General features: G+C 47.1%; 1 long non-coding RNA gene across 1 annotated transcript in view; it reads left to right on the top strand.

Annotated features, from left to right (window-relative positions):
- The first annotated feature begins 11,570 nt into the window (after nt 1-11,570).
- The window catches only part of LOC135113919 (uncharacterized), a 22,712-nt gene continuing 11,592 nt past the window's right edge, over nt 11,571-22,690 (top strand). Inside the window, exon 1 of the long non-coding RNA XR_010275118.1 lies at nt 11,571-12,088. This is a non-coding gene — a long non-coding RNA (uncharacterized LOC135113919). The remainder of the gene's footprint in view (nt 12,089-22,690) is intronic.

Below are 22,690 nucleotides of genomic sequence, written 5' to 3'. Positions count from 1 at the left end.
GTGGTGAACATTGAAGTCTCCAAGAATGGAGATCTCTGCAAAAGGGAAGAGGGTCAGAATGTGCTCCACTTTGGAAGTTAAGTAGTCAAAGAATTTCTTATAGTCAGAGGAGTTAGGAGAGAGATATACAGCACAGATAAATTTAGTATGAGAATGACTCTGTAGTCGTAGCCAGATGGTGGAAAACTCGGAAGATTCAAGAGCGCGGGCACGAGAGCAGGTTAAGTCATTGCGCACATAAACGCAGCATCCAGCTTTGTATCGAAAATGAGGATAGAGAAAGTAGGAGGGAACAGAAAAGGGGCTACTGTCAGTTGCCTCAGACACCTGAGTTTCAGTGAGGAAAAGAAGATGAGGTTTAGAAGAGGAGAGGTGGTGTTCTACAGATTGAAAATTAGATCTTAGACCGCGAATGTTGCAGAAGTTAATGAAGAAAAAGTTGAGGGGGGTGTCAAGATACTTAGGGTCGTCGACGGAAAGGCAGTCAGACCTGGGGACATTTATGGTCCCCTCCCCAGATGGGGACTCCGAGGTTGGTGTAGGAGTCGCCATGATTTTAAAGTTTTTAAGTGAAGTGTGTGTGTGTTATTAGGTGCTTGTAGTTTTGTGTGGAGGAAGAGAGTTGTCTTTAGAGGGCAGGCTGTGACTACTACTAAAACGTTCAGTGAGGTCACCACTGGGTTTAATGATAAGTTCACAGCACCCCCTGAACAGTGCTTTAGACCTCACTGGGAGTAATTATCGTTTCGGCAGGTGTCTACTGCCTCCTCCTATAATATATATATATATATATATATATATATATATATATATATATATATATATATATATATATATATATATATATATATATATATACATATATATGATTTATTGATATTGGTTGAATACTCAAATTTTTGGCGGTGATGGGGTGACCACCCGGTGACTGGAGAAGACCGGCTGGGAGAACTCAGGGTGCAGACGTGGAGAGATGACCTTGGGCGAGTCCGAGAGATGCGGACGTCAACGAAGCGGGATGAGCGGGTACCCAGGATGGGATAGGGTAGTCGGTAGGTTGTGGCTTGGAGGAGGAGCCAAGGCACAGCTACAGCACGGGGAGCAGGAGCGGCACAGGGGAGCAGATGTCGTAGGTTTAGTGACCAACTAGTTTCTAGTGACAAAGTGCACGCGCAGCCCTATTTTCACTGCCAGACGTATGGCTAATTTATCCCCAGCCCCGTCAACGCACGTCAAGGACACTCAAGTTATTCTTGGAAGAACATTCAGGCGTTAGCCTGAATGTTAGCCGAGATCCATTAGCTATTATGCTACATCACACAATTTTTCTAATATATCAACTCTTTTTACTTTTTATTGGAATTCAAGTATTAGGTATGGATTATTTAGCTTATCAAACCATTCAGTACTACAAATGGTTTTGGTTTTAATAGGGCACCAATCTAAGCTAACATTACTTAACCTAACCTATATGATGTGTAGCAATACCTTACCTAACTTAACCCAACTTACATGGCATGCATACTACTGCTGTTGTCGAATGGAGTGTGCTTAAGACGTATGTGCCTTGTTGTGGCTGGGCGTGAATGCGTCGTACGTCTGGCATTAAAAATGGGGCTCCGTTTGGTTATTTAAAACTAGCTGGTCACTAGAACCTACTACACAGGGACGCTGCAGAATATTGAAAGACGTTGCGGAAGCGGGAACATTGTGATGAGTACTGGAGTGGCGACGTGGAGCGCGCGCAGTGGTTGTGAGTGAGGGCAGCGGAGAGTGATGACAGCAGACCCAGACAACAAGGAGCAAGTGTGGGCGTCGAAGGAGAGAGCTAACCCAGGATCCGAGCTTGGTGAGGTGTTGCTGAGGGAGAGCCAGGATCAAGACAGCGGCTGGAGACGTTGAAAACGATTCAACGTCACCTTAAGAACGTCTGTTTGAGATACCCCGATTTCTTCTACTTAATTATGATGGCGCCTTGAAATTTTTTTTTCTGATGTTTGATATTTGCTGGGATCACCACTTGTTTCCTTCCTTTTGACTGATTGCCGCGGCAGGATCAGATTACTGCTGTCACTGTTGTTCTGGGTTTAGATGATGTTACTTGCCCAGTTGATGACAATGCTTGGTGTGTTGGTAGTGTGGAGGACCGGTAGCGAGGCGGTGATTCTGGTAGCTTGGAGGTCGTGGGTAGTAAGTTGATATAGTTTGTGTGTGCGAGTAAAAGACACGATGATGAGAGTTCTTCTTGATTTAATAGTATATAGATTGCACACACTGGATTCGAGACGAAATTATAACGTGACGATTGATTGTTCTCTCTCTCTCTGAACTGATAAAAATGATGACTGAGCAGCGTCCCTCAAGACTGATTGTGACTGAGCTGAACTGAGTGAGAGACCAAGACTGCTCGTGACTGGGTGACTGACTAACTGGGACTCTGACTGAGCTGCGACTCTGACTCTGACTCTGACTGAGAGCAATCAACGGATAGTACATGACATCAGAGAGAGAGTACGGAACGAGAACCATAATAATAACATACAGATAAGATGATATAATATAATACATGTACAGCACATATAAATGAAATATACACATATATACATGATATTGAAATTGAATGATTAAACCTTGGAATGGGAACGAAATTTGAGTCTGTAAGAAGGTGTGTGTGTGTGGTTAAGCTTGACTGATTTCTTAAATCAGAACTTAATGATACTTCATGTGCACACTTATCATCGAATCCCTTGTTCACACGCTTCAAATCATCGAAATGAACGATCTGTTCCCCTAAGATTTTGAGATCTAGATTTTTTTACTTTGTGGCCATGGAGAGATTCGATTATTCGGTGTGGCCCAGAGAACAATGGATCTAATTTAGAGTTACGATTGTGGACTATAGCGAAGACTATATCGCTGACTTCAACTGAAGAATCTGTCCTCTATGATGTTGTTTCGCAGCATCTCAGCTTGCGATGCAGCGAGACGATCGTGAATGAGTTTATGAGTGAACTGAAAATCATGGAGAGGACGTTTGACGTAGTCATCCATGTTGTAGACAAGACGCGGCGCACTGTGGAGAAATTCATATGGAAGACGCTTGTCGATACCAAACAGCACGAAATGTGGAGACTCGTTGATGACCTGTGAAGTTGTTTCCTTTTGAAGGTCTCTGTGACAAAATAATGATCAGTGTAGACATGAATCTTATAGCTTAAGATGAGTTGGCGAAAATGACTTTCACGCTTTGTGACGTCATAATTGAGAAGTCTGCTAGCATACACTAATACGCGATGTTACCAAGTAAATCTTTCTGCATGAGAACAGCACCGATTTCAAAGCCAGAAGCGTCAGTGTATAAGATGAAATCTTTCTCGAAATTTGGAAACGTTTGCAAGAACTGGTGCTTGACACAAGACAGTTTTGAGAATATCAAAGGTATTTTGTTCCTTTTCAGACCAGAAAAATGCAACTTTTTTCTAAAGGAAATTAGTGAGAGGTTGAGCGATAAGGCTGATATTTTTGATGAACTGACGATAAAATCCATCAAGAACGATGAATTGCCTGATTTGATTGATATTAGCAGGAACAGGGCAATTTTTCATAGGATTTACGTTGTCATCTAAAGTGTGAATGCTATCTTTGTCGACTTTGTGTCCAAGGAATTTGACTTGCTGTTTGAGAAACGAGCAAATGCTGAGCTTGATCTTTAAACCAGCAGCTTGAAAGCGTGACAGAACGAGAGACAGCGTGTGAAAATGATCCTGTAAAGACTTTGATGCAATGATAACGTCATCAAGGAAAGAGCACACACTTTTACCGATAAGGTCTGAGAGAACAGAATTTATTAATCTCTGAAACGTTAGAGGCGAGTCTAGGCTAGAAAATACCGCATTTGAATCTCCAAGATACTGAAGGTCACCTAATATCGGGATAGGATAACGGTCACGAATGGTAGATGCGTTGAGTTTCCTGAAGTCGTCAACAACACGCCAATCCCCTTGTTTCTTTGGAACGAGTAACAAGGGAGCGTTATGAGGTGAACAGGCAGGTTCCAGTACATCCTGACGTAACATACCTCGCACAGCTTCGGCAAACAGAACACGACGACTGTGTGGCACCCTATAGCTCGGGGTGTAAGATGGTCTGGACCCAGGCGTCAGATGAATAACGTGAGTGATGACGTCTGTGTGGCCCAGAGGCTCACCAGGGAGAGATACAACGTTCCTGAAATAATTTAGGAGAGCGAGTAATTCATGTTGAGATTCTGGGAAATCAAGTACAGTTATGTGATCATTTGTGATAGGCGGGAGAGAAGACATGTCATGGCTGTCAGATGCAGATACTTTATTGATAGAAGAAGAAGGTAAATCATCCAAGATTACAACTTTCTAAGAGTAAGGCAAGGCTTCTCCGAGTAGCACACCAGCTCTGACCTTGACAGGCGTAGATGTGACAGTTTTCAGCCCGATTTTACAGAAATAATTTTCATCGATGGTGGTAAGAACGTATTCCAACTCAACAAATTTGCATGGAGATTATTGTGCATAACAGAGGATATCAGTGCCTGATACAACAGACTTAACCTTAGCGTTTACAACATATAAAGCACATTCAGACAGCGTTACCAGATCTGCTATCAAAATGTGTACGAAAGACTTACACTGTGGCCTGACTGTGAAGTTAATTGAGAATGATGCTGTGAGACAGGTAAATTAGATGACATAACACAAGAATCCCGTGTAGATAACATATGATCGCTAGTAGAAGAAAGTTGCAAGAGATGTCACTACACCAGCAAGAGGAAGTGTCAGAGAGAGGAACAGTAGGAATATAAATATCCCCTTAAGCGATTTCATTGATGGCACGGAAAAGACTGATGTCATATTTGCACATGGTGTTGAAGTCTATGAGAAGATCAGCATTGAAAGATACATCAGATACAATATAAAAATAATCACCTATGTCTGGTTCCTGGGGTGATAAAGACAGTGATAAAAGTACTTTCTCGTGAGTTAAGATAATTTTCCCAGATATACCATTTAGATTGACATCAGGAGGTAATGTAGTGATGAGATCCTGAGAAGAGGAAGAGAGTTTCCGAAATACATCCATTTTGATGTTTACAGCAGCACCCATGTCATAGAAAGCTTTGTGTGATACAGAGTGACATGTAACATCAGTGATAATACCATTGAATAATCCAACTTATCGAATGTTAACTGAAGGAAGTGCTGAGTTAAGAGGATGTGTGAAGTATACCTTGAGTTTTGTACTATGTTTAGGTACATAGTAAGGTGATGACTTGAAGATAGGTGATATTATGGTGGATTGGTCAGAGGAGAGTGCGAAGAGTTTTCCGACGATGTGTGTGAAATCTGTGAATTTGTGTGGTAATGTCTGCAATCTTGCAAGAAGTGACCTACCCTTTTGTGGAAGGAACATAAAGCTTCAGGATTGAAGGAGTGTATTCCTGAACTATCGAGAACAAGTCTGCACTGTGCAAGAATATGACCTGGCAGCTTGCAACGGCTGCAGGTGACATTTCCTGGTCTTGATTTCGATCGAATGTACTGATAGCGAGATGAAGGGAATGTAAGTCTAATATAGCGTCCACGAGAAGGAGAAGGAGAACTGAAGGGTGGGTGATGGGGAAAGGGGGTGAGTCAGGTGAGGAAGCAACAAGAGCTTGAACAGGTTCAGAGGTGGGAAGGGTACGCTTTTCAGACATGATTTTGCAGATATCATAGGTGTAGTCTGATTTGTGGAATTTGATGTCACTTACGACCTGGGAGCATTAGGGCGACTTGAGAGAATTGGGAGCATCGAGGAAGGAGGTGAACAAGATGTAAACTATACACCTTTTTAAACCGTCTGATGATAGTGAGTCATTTGTAAACCAATTTGAGTCTTGTAGCTGAGTGATCAATTCTGAGCTGAGAGAGGAAGAAATGTTTTCTGCCTGTTAAGGATTAGTGTGTGAGCGGACGAGCTGTGAGATAGATTTAAAGAGTTTGAGAAGAGAATGAGTGGCTCCAAGCTTGGAATGACTTTTGAAATTGTTTCTGAGGTAAGTGGTGAAATCATCAAAGGTTGTGAGTGAAGCAAATCTGACTTCACCAACAGGCCAGCAAGACTCGAAGGTTCGTGACAGATGAGTGATTTTAATCTGAAAGTTTTTTCCTTGTCAGATGTGGCTGCGTGTCAATTGCATTCCTCCTCAGTTCTTTGAATAAATTAATGAACAATTTCTCTGCCAGTACCAGAAAAATTATGAAGGTGATGAGATTCGTGTATGAAGCTGATATGAGGGGTAGCGGTGATTTCAGTGGACAGTGTGGCAGGTAATGAAGGAGAGAGTGGAGAGACGGCAAACAGACAGAAGGCAGGACACAGATAGACAGACAGATAGACAGACAGACAGACAAGCAGATAGATAAATAAACAGATAAGCACCATTTAAGAACAGAAGAAGGAAGAGTGAAAAGACAAGAATAATCTGGACCGGATTGAGACTTAAATGTTGGCCAGGAAGTGACAGTAGATGACTGGTGGAACACATCTGGGCAGACAGGAGGAGATGACCTTGAACGGGTCCAAGCAGTGTAAGTGATGATAGCTACGCGGAGAACGTCACCAGTAAGGTCGTCCGATGATGAAGGATGGCCGTGAGCGCTGGTGGAGAGGGTAGTGGCTGGGGGTGGCTCGGGGAAGGAGCCAAGACCGTAAGCACGTGGGTGGCCGGAGAGGAGCCAAGGCCGTGAGCACTGGAATTGCTCAGGGGAGGAGCCAAGGGATACCCACTCCTCGGTAGGAAAGCAGGGACGACAACCAAGATCAAGATCAAGGCCAGCGGCAGCAGGGCGTGGCGTGGAGGTGCGGCAAGAGGGACGAGTCACGTGGGAGCACGTGGGAACGGCCAGGAGAGAGAGCACGTGGCTTATCAGCATACGCAATTTCCTCGATAGGGCGTGATATTCACGTCTCGGTGTGTAACTATGAGTCTTAATGTGTCTTCGATCGCACAACACGGCTTAGCCACCACGGTATCGATAATTCTTTGGCCATCACTTGTATTACATGTTGTTACCCACCAGTGTTTCTGAGTCGATTAGTCACCTCTGTTGTTCTGGGGTTGATGATTGATGACACTTGTTACTTGCCCAGTCGAGGGACTTGCTTGGAGTGTTGGTAACGTGAAGGACCGGAGTGAGGCGGTGATTCTGGTAGCTTGGAAGTCGTGGGAAGTCGTTTGATATTTGATATGTGTGGGAATAAAAGACACGATGACGAGAGTTCTTGATTTAATATATGACTGATTTGTACACACTGAATTTGAGACTGTTGTAACATGAGATTGCTCTCTCTCTCTCTCTCTCTCTCTCTCTCTCTCTCTCTCTCTCTCTCTCTCTCTCTCTCTCTCTCTCTCTCTCTCTCTCTCTCTCTCTCTCTCTCTCTCTCTCTCTCTCTCTCTCTCTCTCTCTCTCTCTCTCTCTCTCTTTTAAGTGATATGATTTATAACTGAGCAGCGTCTCTCACGGCTGACTGTGATGGAGCGGAACTGAATGACTGCTCGTGACTGGGTGGCTGATTGACTGTGTCTCTGACTGGGACTGAACTCGAACTGATCTTGAACTCCTGAGCTCGCTACCTGTGCCTGTATTTATCTGAGCTAAGGACTGGAAGTGGGTGTGAAATTCCCTTGAGAAGTAAAGAAAGGGGGATGAACACAGGTGCTATCCCTACGGACTGGAAGTGGCTGTGAAGGTCCCTTGATGTTAAGAAAGGAGGAAAAATAACCAGGGGGGAAGACTAACATATGTACGCAGGTGTTTTCTCTAAAGGCTGGAAGTGGTTGTGAAATTCCCTTGAGAGATGGAGAAAGGATTGCCTGGCCATGATACACGTGGGGTGAATATAGGAAATAGTGAAATATGTATATATATATATATATATATATATATATATATATATATATATATATATATATATATATATATATATATATATATATATATATATATATATATATATATATATATATATATATATATATATATATATATATATATATATATATATATATATATATATATATATATATATATATATTCTTTCTCACCAGACGCAAGGTAGGCAATGCCTGTCAGTGTCCGGCCTCTACGAATCTTCTCCAAAGGTCTCTATCCATGAAATCCTCATCTCTGGTTATTTCTTGTAGATTTCTTCCTCTTCGTTCAGTAGCTTCTTCAACTCCCTGCATCCATCGCTTCCTAGGTCGTCCCACCGGCCTCCTGCCTAGAGGAACCCATTCCAGAAAATTCCTTGCGTATCTTGTATCTTCCATTCTTTGGACATGTCCATACCATCTCAATTTGTTCTTTTCAATTATCTTCAGTACAGATGTTATCCCTAATCTCTCTCTGGTTTCTTCATTTCTAATTCTATCAAGTCTGGTCACAGCTCGGATCATTCTCAGAACTCTCATTTGTGCTGCTTGTATTTTGTGAAGATGTTCTTGTTGTCAGTGTCCAAGTTTCTGACCCATATAGAAGTCTTAGTATTATTGTAAATATTATGGTTTTAGCTTTTGTTGGAATATTCTTATCTTTAAGTATGGGATACAATGCACTGACATTTGCATTGTACTTCTGTATTCTATTTAAAATTTCTATATTCTGTCTGTTTTCCTCGTCGAAAAGTACTCCCAGATAACAAAATTTGTCGGTCTGCTTCAGTTTAACGTTTTCTATGTAAATATTACATTCCTCCTTTATTCTGCCAACTTTCATTATTTCTGTTTTTTGTTTGTTCATTCTCATTCCTTCCCTATTTAAGACATCATTCCATCTTGTCATGGCCTCTTGAAGATCTTGTTGGCTTCCTGTCACAACAGCGACATCGTCTGCATAGGCCAGCGTGATCTCTTTATCCTCCCTTACACACACTTCCTTCAGGCATCTGTCCATGTATATAATGAATAGCAAAGGAGAGAGAGCACTCCCCCTTGTCTCACTCCTGTCTTAATGCTAAACCATTCACTCTCCAGCTCTCTGTTCTTGACTCTGCTCTCCGTGTTCTTATATATACTCTTAATTACTCGTATCAGTTTAGAGTTTATGCCGTAGTCTTGATGTTGTAAGACTTTCCACAAGCAATCTCTTCTAATTCTATCAAAGGCTTTTTCCAGATCTATAAAAGCCACATATTTATCAATGCTCCACTCCCAACTCTTCTCCATTATCATCTTTAAAGTGAACACTAGATCTGTCGTGCTCCTATTGGGCCTGAAACCATACTGCCATATTCCTAGTTTCTCCTCGGCACAGGTTCTTAATCTTTTCTCAACTATTCTTTCATACAATTTTCCAACATGAGATAACAGGGATATACCTCTATAATTTGCACAATCTGTTTTACTGCCTTTCTTATATATTGGACATACTATTGCTTTGTGCCAGTCATGGGGCACTTTCTCCTCTTTCCACGCATTACTGAACATGTACCTCATCCACTCTACACATTCTTCCCCAGCAGCTTTAAATAGCTCTATAGGGAGCTCGTCGTCCCCTGGGGCTTTGCCGCTTCTCATCTTCTTTAGTGCCTCTTTCACTTCCTCTATACTGATCTCATTTGGGTTCTCTCCTTGTTCCTCCTGCATATCTAGATTCCGCTCTTCATCCACTTCCACATCCTCCACATTTAGAAGTTCTTGGAAGTATTCTCTCCATCTTTCTTCAATCTCCTGTGGTTTTGTTAGTAGTTCTCCTGTTTTGTTCATTATTGCATATGTTGATTCGTTATTTCCTTTCCTATAGTTCTTAGCCATGCTATACAATAATTTTCTTGTTCCTTCTACGTCTCTCTCTAGATCTTGACCAATCTTGATCCACATGTCCTCCTTGGCTGCTCTTTTGGTTGCTTCTGCACTGTTTCGTTTATCTACGTAATCTTCTCTATCTTCAATGTTTCTTGTTTTCATCCATTTTCTGAAAGATCTTGTTTTTTCTTTGACTGCTTCCTTAACATCATAAGTCCACCATGCAGTACTTTTCTTTTTTGGTTCCATATTTGATTTTAATACCAACTGTCTCCTCAGCTGCCCCATATGCAATGTTCTTGAATTTATTCCATTGTTCTTCTATGTTCATTTCTTCCAATTCCAGTTCGGTTGGTTTTCGTAATATTACCAGTTGCCGCAGTGTTTGCTTCTTCTCTTCGTCCTTGAGGTTTTCCAGTTTGAATCTCTTGCTTTTTCTTGACTTTTTTCTTTGGCTTTACAATTTTCAATTTAGCCACCACCAACTTGTGGTCAGAGTCTAAGGACACAGATGGTATGGTCCTAACATCTTTAAATATGTTTTTCTTGTTGGTGAGAAACAGGTCAATCATTGACCTCTCAGTATATCCTTGTTGTGCTGCATTCCACCGATACCATGTCCATTTATGGCTCTCCTGATGTTTATAATAAGTATTCATAATGGACATGTTATTCATCACACAATAATCTATTATTCTTTCTCCCTCCTGGTTCCTTTCGCCAATGCTAAACTCTCCGATGACGTGCTCTACTCCATCTCTATTTTGTCCGACATGACCATTCATGTCTCCCATGACAATGACATTCTCGTGATGTCATATTGTTTCTGTCATTTCCTGTAGAGTTTCATAAAACTGATCTTTCTCCCTCAGACTTCTGCCCTGTTGTGGAGCATATGTTTGGATAATGCTAATTTTTGTCTGTTCTATAGTTAACGTTATACCCATCACTCTCTCATTTCTGCAGTCCATACTGTCCATCCTTTCTGCCATCAGTGGTGACATCATTATAGCAACCCCATTTCTTCCATCCTCATTACCACTATTATGATGTTATAATTTTCATGTAATGTTTTTTCTCCTTTCCCTTTGATTCTAGTTTCACATAATCCAACGATTTCCAGCTTTCTTTCCTTCATCATCTCTATTATTTCCTCTTCTTTATCCTTGAATGTTGCCAAGTTTATCGTTGCAATCTTTATTGTCTTTTGTTTCCTATTTTCATGTCCAGTTCCATTCCGGTTCGTTACCCTTTGGTCAGTCCGATTCCGAGGCACGTTCTGCGTTTCTTGAGCAAAAACTGTAACACCAGTGGCTTGCTAGGCCTATACTGGCTCTTCGGAACTGTTAATTAGTCCTTTCCTGCTGCTTATTGCCTCCAACTGGTTACAGGGAATCTCCTACTAGTCCCCGGGCAAGCCTGCAGGTTAGGGTAAGCCGCGACACTTCTTCAAAGTTACACAGTTCCTTGTTCATGTGGAGTAGGCCCATGAACCGTCGCGGATATATATATATATATATATATATATATATATATATATATATATATATATATATATATATATATATATATATATATATATATATATATATATATATATATATATATATATATATATATATATATATATATATATATATATATATATATATATATATATATATATATATATATATATATATATATATATATATATATATATATATATATATATATATATATATATATATACACACAGATATTGCGATACGAAGAAAATGATGGCAACATTGCATCAACACATTTCTATGAATCTGTACAAATAACAGTCGCAACCCTGCTGGCCCAAAGTGTTTCAAAAAGCTTCCTCAAAAGAAATCAAGTCGGATTCTTATGACAACATGGCTCTTCTCTGCATTAGTAATTGTGGCAGCTTACCAGGGCTCCCTTATTGCTGCTCTTACTCTACCTAGATACCCTTTGAGACCTGAATCTATTGAAGAACTTGTAAAATCTACAGATACGTAATTATTTTCATGCCATTTTCCTATACGTACATATATTGTTACATACTCAATTATTAGCAAACAGAGGTTTCTGTAAAAAGAAAATATTGAATCATTCACCATTTATGGCAAATTATTTCCACAGGGTGACAATAATGGCGTGGGGTGCTGACTTTGTAGACTTCTTCAGAAATTCAGGATCCCAGCTTTACATGCGTCTGGGAGATATCATGGTGGTTGGGGTAGATACCATAGAGGGCCTGCAAAAAACTCTGGAGCGAAGGTATGGAAATTCATATTTAATTTCCTCTCTCTCTCTCTCTCTCTCTCTCTCTCTCTCTCTCTCTCTCTCTCTCTCTCTCTCTCTCTCTCTCTCTCTCTCTCTCTCTCTCTCTCTCTCTCTCTCTCTCTCTCTCTCTCTCTCTCTCTCTCTCTCTCTCTCTCTCTCTCTCTCTCTCTCTCTCTCTCTCTCTCTCTCTCTCTCTCTCTCTCTCTCTCTCTCTCTCTCTCTCTCTCTCTCTCTCTCTCTCTCTCTCTCTCTCTCTCTCTCTCTCTCTCTCTCTCTCTCTTTATTTAAACTATTAAGTACACATGTTCACTGTGGCCTCTGCTAAAGTTATCTTTGTCGTGTATAACTATTTTAAAGCATTAGAGATCATATGCATCTATGTGCCAAGGTCACCGGAGGTCAGACACAACCATATTTTTGTGTTTTTCTTATGGAGGGTTGAGAGTCTGAAGCCGTAACCACTTGTGTGTGGACACTTTCATCTGCTGTGTGGACAGACGTCGTACGTCCACCACAGCCGTGAGGGTGTTCCACCACACTACAGTGGCGGAGGAGAATGCCCGTTGGTGGGTGCTGGAGCGAGACCCTGGCACCTCCAAGAGGAGATCGTTGCTCAATACCGTTCTCGTGTTGCGCTCAGATCTCCTTCAGGTAGCCTTCAGGTCTGCTAGGTGAGGAACATTCTGGATCTGCGCCTTATGAAGCACTGTCAGCGCTGCAACTTTCCGGCGATGATCCAGAGTGTCCCTCAGCACCGGCCAGTCCTCCTGTATCTGCTGCTGCTGCTGCTGTTGTCCCTGCCGCCATGGTTGCTGGCGAGGCTGCGTCTGTCTGGCGCCACTGATGAGGCGCTCTGCCCTCCTTTGCACTTTGTCCAGCAAGTTGAGATGACATCGGGCACTGGACATCCACGTGAGCGGCGCGTACTCCATGATGGGCCTGACCTGAGCCTTGTACAGGGTCAGGAGGCCATCAGAGTCAAGGAGGTGCCTCAGACGACTCAACAGTGTCACCTTCTGAAAGGCTTTTCGGGCCACGTCCTCGAGGTGACGGTCGAAGAGCAGCCGCGAGTCCACCTCCACGCCAAGGATGTTTACGCTGTCCTGTAGAGGGATGTTGTTGTTGTTGTTGTCTCCCATCTTCACCCTTCCACGCACCTCACGCGCGTCCTCGTGAGAGCGGGATACCACCATGGCCTGAGTCTTTTCGGGGGCAAACTTGACTTGCCACCGGTCGCCCCAGGCCATGATGTCTGAGAGCAGTGCGTTAGCAGACTGCACTGCGGCCCGCGCCTCCCCTCTCTCGTAGGTCAAAGAGAGGGTGCAGTCGTCTGCGTACGCACTGGCTGAAGGAACACTCTGCAGGAGGTCATTGAAGTAAATGTTCCACAGTATAGGTCCCAGAACTGACCCCTGTGAAACAGAGGCCTCTACAGGAAAGCTGGCGGAGGTGTGGCCGTTAACCACAACACGGAGACTCCTGTCCGTCAGGTAGCTGGAGAGCAGGTGCAGCAGGTCCCCGGTGATGCCCAGCTGCTCCAACTTTGCCAGAAGTCCCCGATGCCACACAGTGTCGAAGGCCCCGGCGATGTCCAGGGCAATCTGGAGAGAAGAAGGAGCAAATCTGAGGTGGAGCGTCCTTTCCTGAAGCCGAACTGCCTGGGTGAGTGAAGGTGTTGCTCTTTCAGGAACCTCGTCACCTGCTCTCCGATGACCCTCTCGAAGATCTTACTGATCACCGGCAGGAGAGAGATGGGACGGTAGTTGTTCGGCTCCGACTTCTCCTTCTTCTTATGGACGGGTGTGACCCTTGCCTCTTTCCACTGAGACGGCCACACCCTGGACACCAGACACTGGCGGAAGATCAACAGGAGAGGCGTGGTGAGCTCATCCGCACAGTGTTTGAGGAGGTGAGGGCTTACTCCGTCAGGACCTGAGGCCTTCCTGACGTTGACCTCCTTCAGGTACCCCCTAACAGCGGCCTCCGTGATGACCACACTCTCTATGGTTGAGGCAGCAAGGCGTGGGAGAGGTGGTGGCTGTCTGTCAGGTTCTGGCGTTCTCATCTTCTCACTGAACACCTGAGCAAGCGGGTCTGCCTTTTCTTTGCTGGTGACGGCCAGGTTCCCACACGGCTTATTGAGAGCCGGGACACGTTCGTGGGAAGTGACGCCCTGCTTCTCATTCACCAAGCTCCACCATCGCTTTGAGTCCAGCTGGTTGGAAGACAACATCCTCTTGCTGTTGTCCTCCCATCTTCCCTTGGCCCATTTCGCTGCTAGCGTCATTGCTTTGCACGCAGCTCGGTGCAAGGAATTGTTCCGCTGGGTCTCTCTCTCTCTCTCTCTCTCTCTCTCTCTGCCTGTTTCTCTCTCTCTCTCTCTCTCTCTCTCTCTCTCTCTCTCTCTCTCTCTCTCTCTCTCTCTCTCTCTCTCTCTCTCTCTCTCTCTCTCTCTCTCTCTCTCTCTCTCTCTCTCTCTCTCTCTCTCTCTCTCTCTCTCTCTCTCTCTCTCTCTCTCTCTCTCTCTCTCTCTCTCTCTCTCTCTCTCTCTCTCTCTCTCTCTCTCTCTCTCTCTCTCTCTCTCTCTCTCTCTCTCTCTCTCTCTCTCTCTCTCTCTCTCTCTCTCTCTCTCTCTCTCTCTCTCTCTCTCTCTCTCTCTCTCTCTCTCTCTCTCTCTCTCTCTCTCTCTCTCTCTCTCTCTCTCTCTCTCTCTCTCTCTCTCTCTCTCTCTCTCTCTCTCTCTCTCTCTCTCTCTCTCTCTCTCTCTCTCTCTCTCTCTCTCTCTCTCTCTCTCTCTCTCTCTCTCTCTCTCTCTCTCTCTCTCTCTCTCTCTCTCTCTCTCTCTCTCTCTCTCTCTCTCTCTCTCTCTCTCTCTCTCTCTCTCTCTCTCTCTCTCTCTCTCTCTCTCTCTTTTTTATTTATTTATACAAATCTACATGATATGTGTTTACAGAGTTGTGTACATATACTTTACATATTTCATAAAACAATTTAGGCTAAAGAAGTCACTGTTAATGCCTTCTATCTGAAAGCCTCTCTCTGTTTGTCTGTTGCAACCACACATTCACTGCAGTCTTGAACTGCTGCCTGGTCCAGCCGTCAACGCTTGGCTGCACGGTAACAAACTCGTTCCACCAGCCAATGTATGTGTTCAGAAACTGTCTTTGATGGTGCCACGTTCTGCACCTGGGCTGGTGCAGCTCCCCAGGGGCACGTGTGACAGCTCTGGTCTCTCTCTCTCTCTCTCTCTCTCTCTCTCTCTCTCTCTCTCTCTCTCTCTCTCTCTCTCTCTCTCTCTCTCTCTCTCTCTCTCTCTCTCTCTCTCTCTCTCTCTCTCTCTCTCTCTCTCTCTCTCTCTCTCTCTCTCTCTCTCTCTCTCTCTCTCTCTCTCTCTCTCTCTCTCTCTCTCTCTCTCTCTCTCTCTCTCTCTCTCTCTCTCTCTCTCTCTCTCTCTCTCTCTCTCTCTCTCTCTCTCTCTCTCTCTCTCTCTCTCTCTCTCTCTCTCTCTCTCTCTCTCTCTCTCTCTCTCTCTCTCTCTCTCTCTCTCTCTCTCTCTCTCTCTCTCTCTCTCTCTCTCTCTCTCTCTCTTTGTCTGTCTGTCTGTCTATCTGTCTGTCTCTCTCTCTCTCTCTCTCTCTCTCTCTCTCTCTCTCTCTCTCTCTCTCTCTCTCTCTCTCTCTCTCTCTCTCTCTCTCTCTCTCTCTCTCTCTCTCTCTCTCTCTCTCTCTCTCTCTCTCTCTCTCTCTCTTTGTCTGTCTGTCTGTCTATCTGTCTGTCTCTCTCTCTCTCTCTCTCTCTCTCTCTCTCTCTCTCTCTCTCTCTCTCTCTCTCTCTCTCTCTCTCTCTCTCTCTCTCTCTCTCTCTCTCTCTCTCTCTCTCTCTCTCTCTCTCTCTCTCTCTCTCTCTCTCTCTCTCTCTCTCTCTCTCTCTCTCTCTCTCTCTCTCTCTCTCTCTCTCTCTCTCTCTCTCTTTTTTTTTTTTTATTTAAACAAAATTTACATCAGGCTTAAAACAACACGTTTTTTATGCTGTTATTTGAAAAGCCTATACTTAAATATAAAGAAGAAAATATATACAAAAAGTGAACTCATCCTACTATATATATATAGACATGATTAACACAGCACTAGTGTGGGGGGTTGTGTTTTACGCCACCTGTGTGCAGCCACTTTCACTTGCTGGAGTGTCATTGTCTGTGTATCACTCGTGGCTGCCGTAAACACATTCCACAGTCTGGAGGTTCTAGCTGTGTAAGAGCGCTGGTGCTGCCTCGAGTAAGATCGAGGCACTTGCACCAGCATGTCATTGGAGGTGGTGGTCCTGGACTCCCTCTGGACAGCTCGTGGTAGGAGCCTTATCGAGCTGAGATGAGGGACCTCCAGAACCCGGGCCTTGTGCTGGACCACCAGGGCCGACACGTCCCGCCGATGCTCCAGCGACGTGACTCCGGTCTGCTCCTCCTGCTGCTGCTGCTGCTGCTGCTGCTGCTGCTGCTGTCCGTCCATCCCCACCAAGCGCAGGGCACGGCGTTGCACAGCATCCAGTCTCTGCAAGTGGGTGGGGGCACTCGACATCCAGGACAAGGCACTGTACTCCATACAAGGCCGTATCTGAGCCTTGTACAGTGTGAGGATGCCCCGGGAGTCGAGGTTTCCTGACATCCGACGCAGTGCAGAGACTCGCTGGGAGACCTGGTGGGCAACAGCAGCAACATGGCGGTCAAAGCGCAGGCCACAGTCCACTGTCACTCCCAGCAACTTGACGTGTTCCTGGAGGGGAAGTGTCTGGCCTCCAAAAATCAGACAGCCTGAGACGGCTGGGGAGGCAGCTGGGGACCGTGAGATGACCATGGCCTGCGTCTTTTCTGGAGCGAAGCTGACTTGCCACGCCTCTCCCCACTCCATCACCAGCCTGAGCTGCCTATTTAGCTCTCTAACGGCTCACTGACTGTCGGAGCGGCAGTAGGAGCGGGAGAGATTGCAGTCGTCGGCGTATGCAAGCAGAGTCGGATTTGCCGCAGGAGGTCATCAATGTATATGTTCCACAGGATCGGGCCCAATACTGAACCCTGTGGAACTGAGGCCTGTATAGGTAACGGCTGGGATGCCTGTCCATTGATGACTACCCGGAGGGTTCTCCCCTGGAGGTAGTCCTCGAGCAGTGCAAGGAGGTTGCCCTGGATACTCTTGGCGCAAAGCTTTTTTACAAACCCCGCGTGCCAGACCCTATCAAAGGCCCCAGCAATGTCCAGGGCCACCACAAGAGTATCCAGACCTTCGTCCAGGGCATCCTGCCAGCCTTGGTAGAGGAGGGTGAGGAGGTCCGCTGTTGAGCGGCCAGGCCGGAAGCCGAACTGTCTGTCTGAGAGGAGGCGGTGCTCACTCAGGTGATGACAGATGACACCTGCCACCACATGCTCCAGCAACTTGCCCACCACGGAGAGCAGCGAGATGGGTCTGTAGTTGCTGGGCTCAGACTTTGAGTTCTTCTTGTGGGCTGGTACCACTCGCGCCTCCTTCCATATAGAGGGCCACCTGTGCTCCATCAGGCAGGCCCTGAAGACGCTGGTGAGAGGACCTGACAGCTCACTGGCGCAACGTTTGAGGAGCCGCGGGCTGATGTCGTCCGGGCCGGTGGCTTTGTTCTCCTCTACTTCCCTCATCAGCCGCTCTACCTGTTCACGTGTCACCTGAACATCGGCGACGGTGTGGTCTGTTTCCTGAGGGAGGTGAGGTGGACGTCTACCCGGATCAGTGACTGACATCTTCTCTGCGAAAAAATCAGCGAGTAGAGAAGCCTTGTCCTCACTGCTGGTGGCTGTTGTCCCGTCCGGCCTTGTTAGTGGAGGAACAGTGTCGCGGCGGCCTGTTCCTTGCTGCTCCTTGACAAGCCTCCACCAGGTCTTGTGGCCAACCCCTGAGCCACAGAGCTTTTGCCTCAGGTCCTCTCGCTGCTGCCGTCTCGCCCACCTGCAGGTAGCTGTCACCCGTCTACACGCCACACGGTGTTGGGCCCAGTTGTAGTGTGTTGGACGACGTTTGTACCTCACCCAGGCTTCGTGTTTAGCCTCAGCGGCCGCTCAGCATCGGTAACCAAACCAAGCAGGGTCATTAGGCCTAACGAGGTACCTTTTGCTGGGGACGTGTTGCTGCTGGAGGGCAAGGAGCTTGGTGGTGAGGGCACGGGCCTTTTCCTCCGCGTTGCCTATCAGTAGGGCGTCCCAGTCCAAGCGAACGATGTCGTGTCTCAGGGATGCCCAGTCAGCCTGCTCCCACAGCCAGATAGTGCGCGGGGCGGCGGCCTCCCTCGCTATATCCAGCTTGACTCGTGCCAGCACGGCATGGTGGTCGGAGGTGCCCACCGTCCCCAGTTGATGGCAGACGATGCTGGAGTCAGGAAGATCTGTTAGCACAGGATCCAGCGACCCTCCCCTCTCATGTGTAGGGAAGGACACGTGGTTCGTCAAACCCTGCACCATCAGGAGGCTGTTAAAGGCATCCTGCTCCAGGTGGAAGTTTAGATCCCCCAGAATCATGACGTGGGAACACTTGTGCCGCTGTAGCATAGTGTCCAATTCCTCCGTCAGAAAATCCAGCGCTGAACGTCCTTGCCTTGGGGGACGGTACATGACACACAGGAGGAGTCCTGTGCTGTCATTTATTACCACTCTGAAGAACAGCGCCTCCATTCCTCTCTCTCTCTCTCTCTCTCTCTCTCTCTCTCTCTCTCTCTCTCTCTCTCTCTCTCTCTCTCTCTCTCTCTCTCTCTCTCTCTCTCTCTCTCTATGTCTCTCTCTGTGTCTCTCTCTCTCTCTGTGTCTCTCTCTCTCTCTCTGTGTCTCTCTGTTTCTCTCTCTCTCTCTCTTTTTTTTTTTTTTATACAAATCTACATGATATGTGTTTACAGAGTTGCTGTACATATACTTTACATATTTCATACAACAATTTAGTCTAAAGAAGTCACTGTTAATGCCTTCTATCTGAAAGCCTCTCTCTGTTTGTCTGTTGCAACCACACATTCACTGCAGTCTTGAACTGCTGCCTGGTCCAGCCCTCAACACTTGGCTGCACGGTAACAAACTCGTTCCACCAGCCAATGTATGTGTTAAGAAACTGTCTTTGATGGTGCCACGTTCTGCACCGGGGCTGGTGCAGCTCCCCAGGGGCACGTGTGACAGCTCTGCTGGTGACTTCGGCATGTCGGGCAGGCTGCCGGAGAGCCTGTAGGTGCGGCACCCGTTGCTGTTGCACCTTGAACATGACGGTGAGGCCCGCCAAGTCTCGTCGGTGCTGGAGGGTGTGCAGTGCAGGCTGAAGGCCGAGCCCACTGTTCCTGATGAGCCTCAACGCTCGGTCCTGCACCTTGTCCAGGAGAGCTAGGTGTTTGTTTGCCGCGCCGCACCAGGCCAGGCACGCGTACTCCAAGGAGGAGCGGACCTGCGCCTTGTAAAGTAACTCCAGTCCCTTGGCGTCAAGGAGGTATTAGATTCTCCTCAGGGATGCCACCTTCCCTGAGGCCTCTCTGGCGAGTCGCTCCACGTGGGTTCTGAAGGTCAACTTACGGTCGTAAGTGACCCCCAGCACCTCTACCTCATCCCGCGGCGTCAGTGTCTCCCCGTTGAAGGTGAGGCGCGGGGCTCTACTTGTCCTGTTGATAGTGAGCTGCTGGGTTTTGTGAGCGGCAAACTTTACTTGCCACTTCCTTCCCCAGGCTGCAACACGGCTCAGGGTGGCGTTGATGTCGTGGTTGGCTGCAGCTTCCTCCTCCAGTCCGTAGCTGTGGGATAGTGTTATGTCATCTGCAAACGCCTTCGCGGTAGGAACGAGGTGCATCAGATCATTGACATACACATTCCACAGCAAAGAGCCGAGGCAGCTCCCTTGAGGAACACCTGCCCTTATGGGCTGTGGATTTGATTCCCGCCTATTGATGATCACTTTGAGATGTCTGTCTCTCAAGTAATTCTCAAAGAGCTGGAGGAGAGCCCCGTCCACGCCTATAGCACGGAGCTTTGTGGTGAGGGCTACGTGCCACACTTTATCGAACGCCCCCTCGATGTCAAGAGCCACGACAGCCGTGGTCTTCCCTTGGTCCAGGGCCCCACTCCACTCCGTCGAGAGGAGCAGATGCAGGTCTGCCGCCGACCTCCCCTGCCTGAACCCAAACTGTCTGTTTCTCAGCAGGTGGTGCCTCTCGAGGTGCCGCGTGACTCTCGAGGCCACAACAGTTTCCAGCACTTTGCTCAGCACAGGCAGCAGGGACACGGGTCTGTAGTTTTTTGCCTCTGTCTTTGCATTTTTCTTGTGCAGAGGCACCACACTACTCCCCTTCCACATTTCAGGGCATGTGGCGTTGCTGAGGCAGTAGTTAAAGAGTGAAGCGAGTGGGCGCGCCAACTCCGCAGCACACTGTCGGAGTACGCGGGGACTAATGTCCTGTGGCGCCACCGCTTTTTTCTCGTCCAAGTTTGCGAGTATCACTTTCACTTCCTTTTCATTTGTGTTCACTGTCTCTAGTGTTTCTTTCACGATTTGAGGGAGTAGCGGAGATGGTCTTCCAGGGTCGGGGATGCACATTTTTTCGGCGAAGTGCTTGGCCAGGAGGTCCGCTTTGTCACGAGCAGTGTGGACAATGCTGCCGTCTGCCCGGTGGAGTGCAGGGATGGAAGTGCCCTGCGACTCACCCTGCTGGTCCTTGACAAGGCTCCACCACTGTTTACAACCAACCTGGCCTCCTCTTAGCTTACTCTTGAGGTTAGCTTTCCACTGCTCCACTGCCCATGTTTGCGTGGTATTCATGTGTATTGTTGCCTCTCGGTGCCTTAACCTGTTCCTGGCAGTGGGGTGTCTCTTAAGAGCACGCCAGGCTCAGTGCTTGGCATCAGAGGCAGAGCGGCAAGCAGGGCCAAACCAGGGCTGGTCTGATGCCTTGGTTTTGTGGTCCGAGTGCGGCACCCAGCGTGGCGTGGAGCAGCTGGGTGAGCCGCCTCACCTGCTGGTTAGCGTCGCCATACAGCACGTCTCCCCAGTCTGTGGTCTTCAGACCACAGACTGGGATGCACGGAGGGCATCCCAGTCGGCGGCCTCCCACCTCCAGAGGGTGCGGGTAAAGCTCTCCTCTCGTGGTGTCCTGAATTGTATCCTGTTGAGGACAGCCACGTGATCTGAGGTGCCCACAAAGTCGAGTGGATAACACTGTACTGTGCGGGGAGGGAGGTCCGTCACTACTGGGTCCAGGGATGACCCAGACCTGTGCGTGGGGAAGGAGACAAAATTATGCATGTCGTGCACAACCAGTAGGGAGTTAAAAGCGTCTCTCACCGTGTGCTGGTTCAGGTCGCCAATCACTACTACACTGTCACACTGACTGGCCGTCATGAAAGTGTCTAAGTTTTCTGACAGGTAGTCTGGCAACACTGTTCCCTGCGATGGAGGCCGATAGCAGCCCACACACAACAGACCTTTCCCGTTACTGTCCGTTATTTTTAATGATAGGAGCTCAAGTTCCCCGGGCACGGGCGTGGGAGGCTCTACCACCTGAGCACTGACCGTCTCTTTGTAGCAGAAGGCCACGCCCCTGCCTTGTGTAGAGCGGTCTTTCCTTACCCAGGGCGAATACCCTTTAACTCGGGCGTAATTATCTGGCACCTTGGAATCGAGAAAGGTCTCACACACGAACACTAAATCTACATTATTCTTAATGATAACACTGTGAGTGAGCTCACCAATGTTCGTATGGAAGCCTCTCACGTTGGCCGACACTATCTTAAGTTCACTATTGGGCGGCTTGTGACATTGCTGGATAGTATTGGGGAGCTCCTCCATACTGGAAGCCATAGGGGTGAGGGGCAAGGGGCCAGGGGAATCGGGAAGCTGGCGGCACTATAGGGGTTACCGGTCGGGGCTCGGCAAGCCTCTGGCGTGAAGCAGGCTGCTGAAGCTGCCAAGCAACGTTTCTCAGCGCGAGTAACGTTTCCTGGCCACTCTGCTTCACTGCCTGCACCAGCTCCTGTTGCCTCTCGTCGGCAGCCCTCGCACGGCAGTCCAAGGCTGAGTGGAAGCGCCCTCGGCAGTATTCACACACCTTCCTAGGGCGCTGCTCTGCCGTGTGACGTGGACTGCTGCTCTGAGGACGCCTGGACTGGTAATGTTGTTCCAATCCCTGCCGAGATAGTGGTGCTGTCTCTCTCTCCGAGAGGGCGTTCTGTCTCGTTGCTGGCCTTTTCTTTCTTTTGAGTGGTCGTTGGTGCCCTCCTGCCTGTCTGTCCTCCGTCGAGCTGTTGCCGCTCTCTCTCTCTCTCTCTCTCTCTCTCTCTCTCTCTCTCTCTCTCTCTCTCTCTCTCTCTCTCTCTCTCTCTCTCTCTCTCTCTCTCTCTCTCTCTCAGTTTTTTTTATACAAATCTACATCATATGTGTTTACAGAGATGCTGCTCATATACTTTACATATTCAATACAACAAATTAGGCTAAAGAAGTCACTGTTAATGCCTTCTATCTGAAAGCCTCTCCTTGTTCTGTCTATAACAGTCACACATTCACTGCAGTCTTGAACTGCTGCCTGGCCTAGCCATCAACACTTGGCTGCGCGGTAACAAAC

This window comes from Scylla paramamosain, chromosome 26 (genome assembly GCF_035594125.1).
Source record: "Scylla paramamosain isolate STU-SP2022 chromosome 26, ASM3559412v1, whole genome shotgun sequence".
NCBI lineage: Eukaryota > Metazoa > Arthropoda > Malacostraca > Decapoda > Portunidae > Scylla > Scylla paramamosain.
This window is presented reverse-complemented; position numbering and strand designations above follow the sequence as displayed.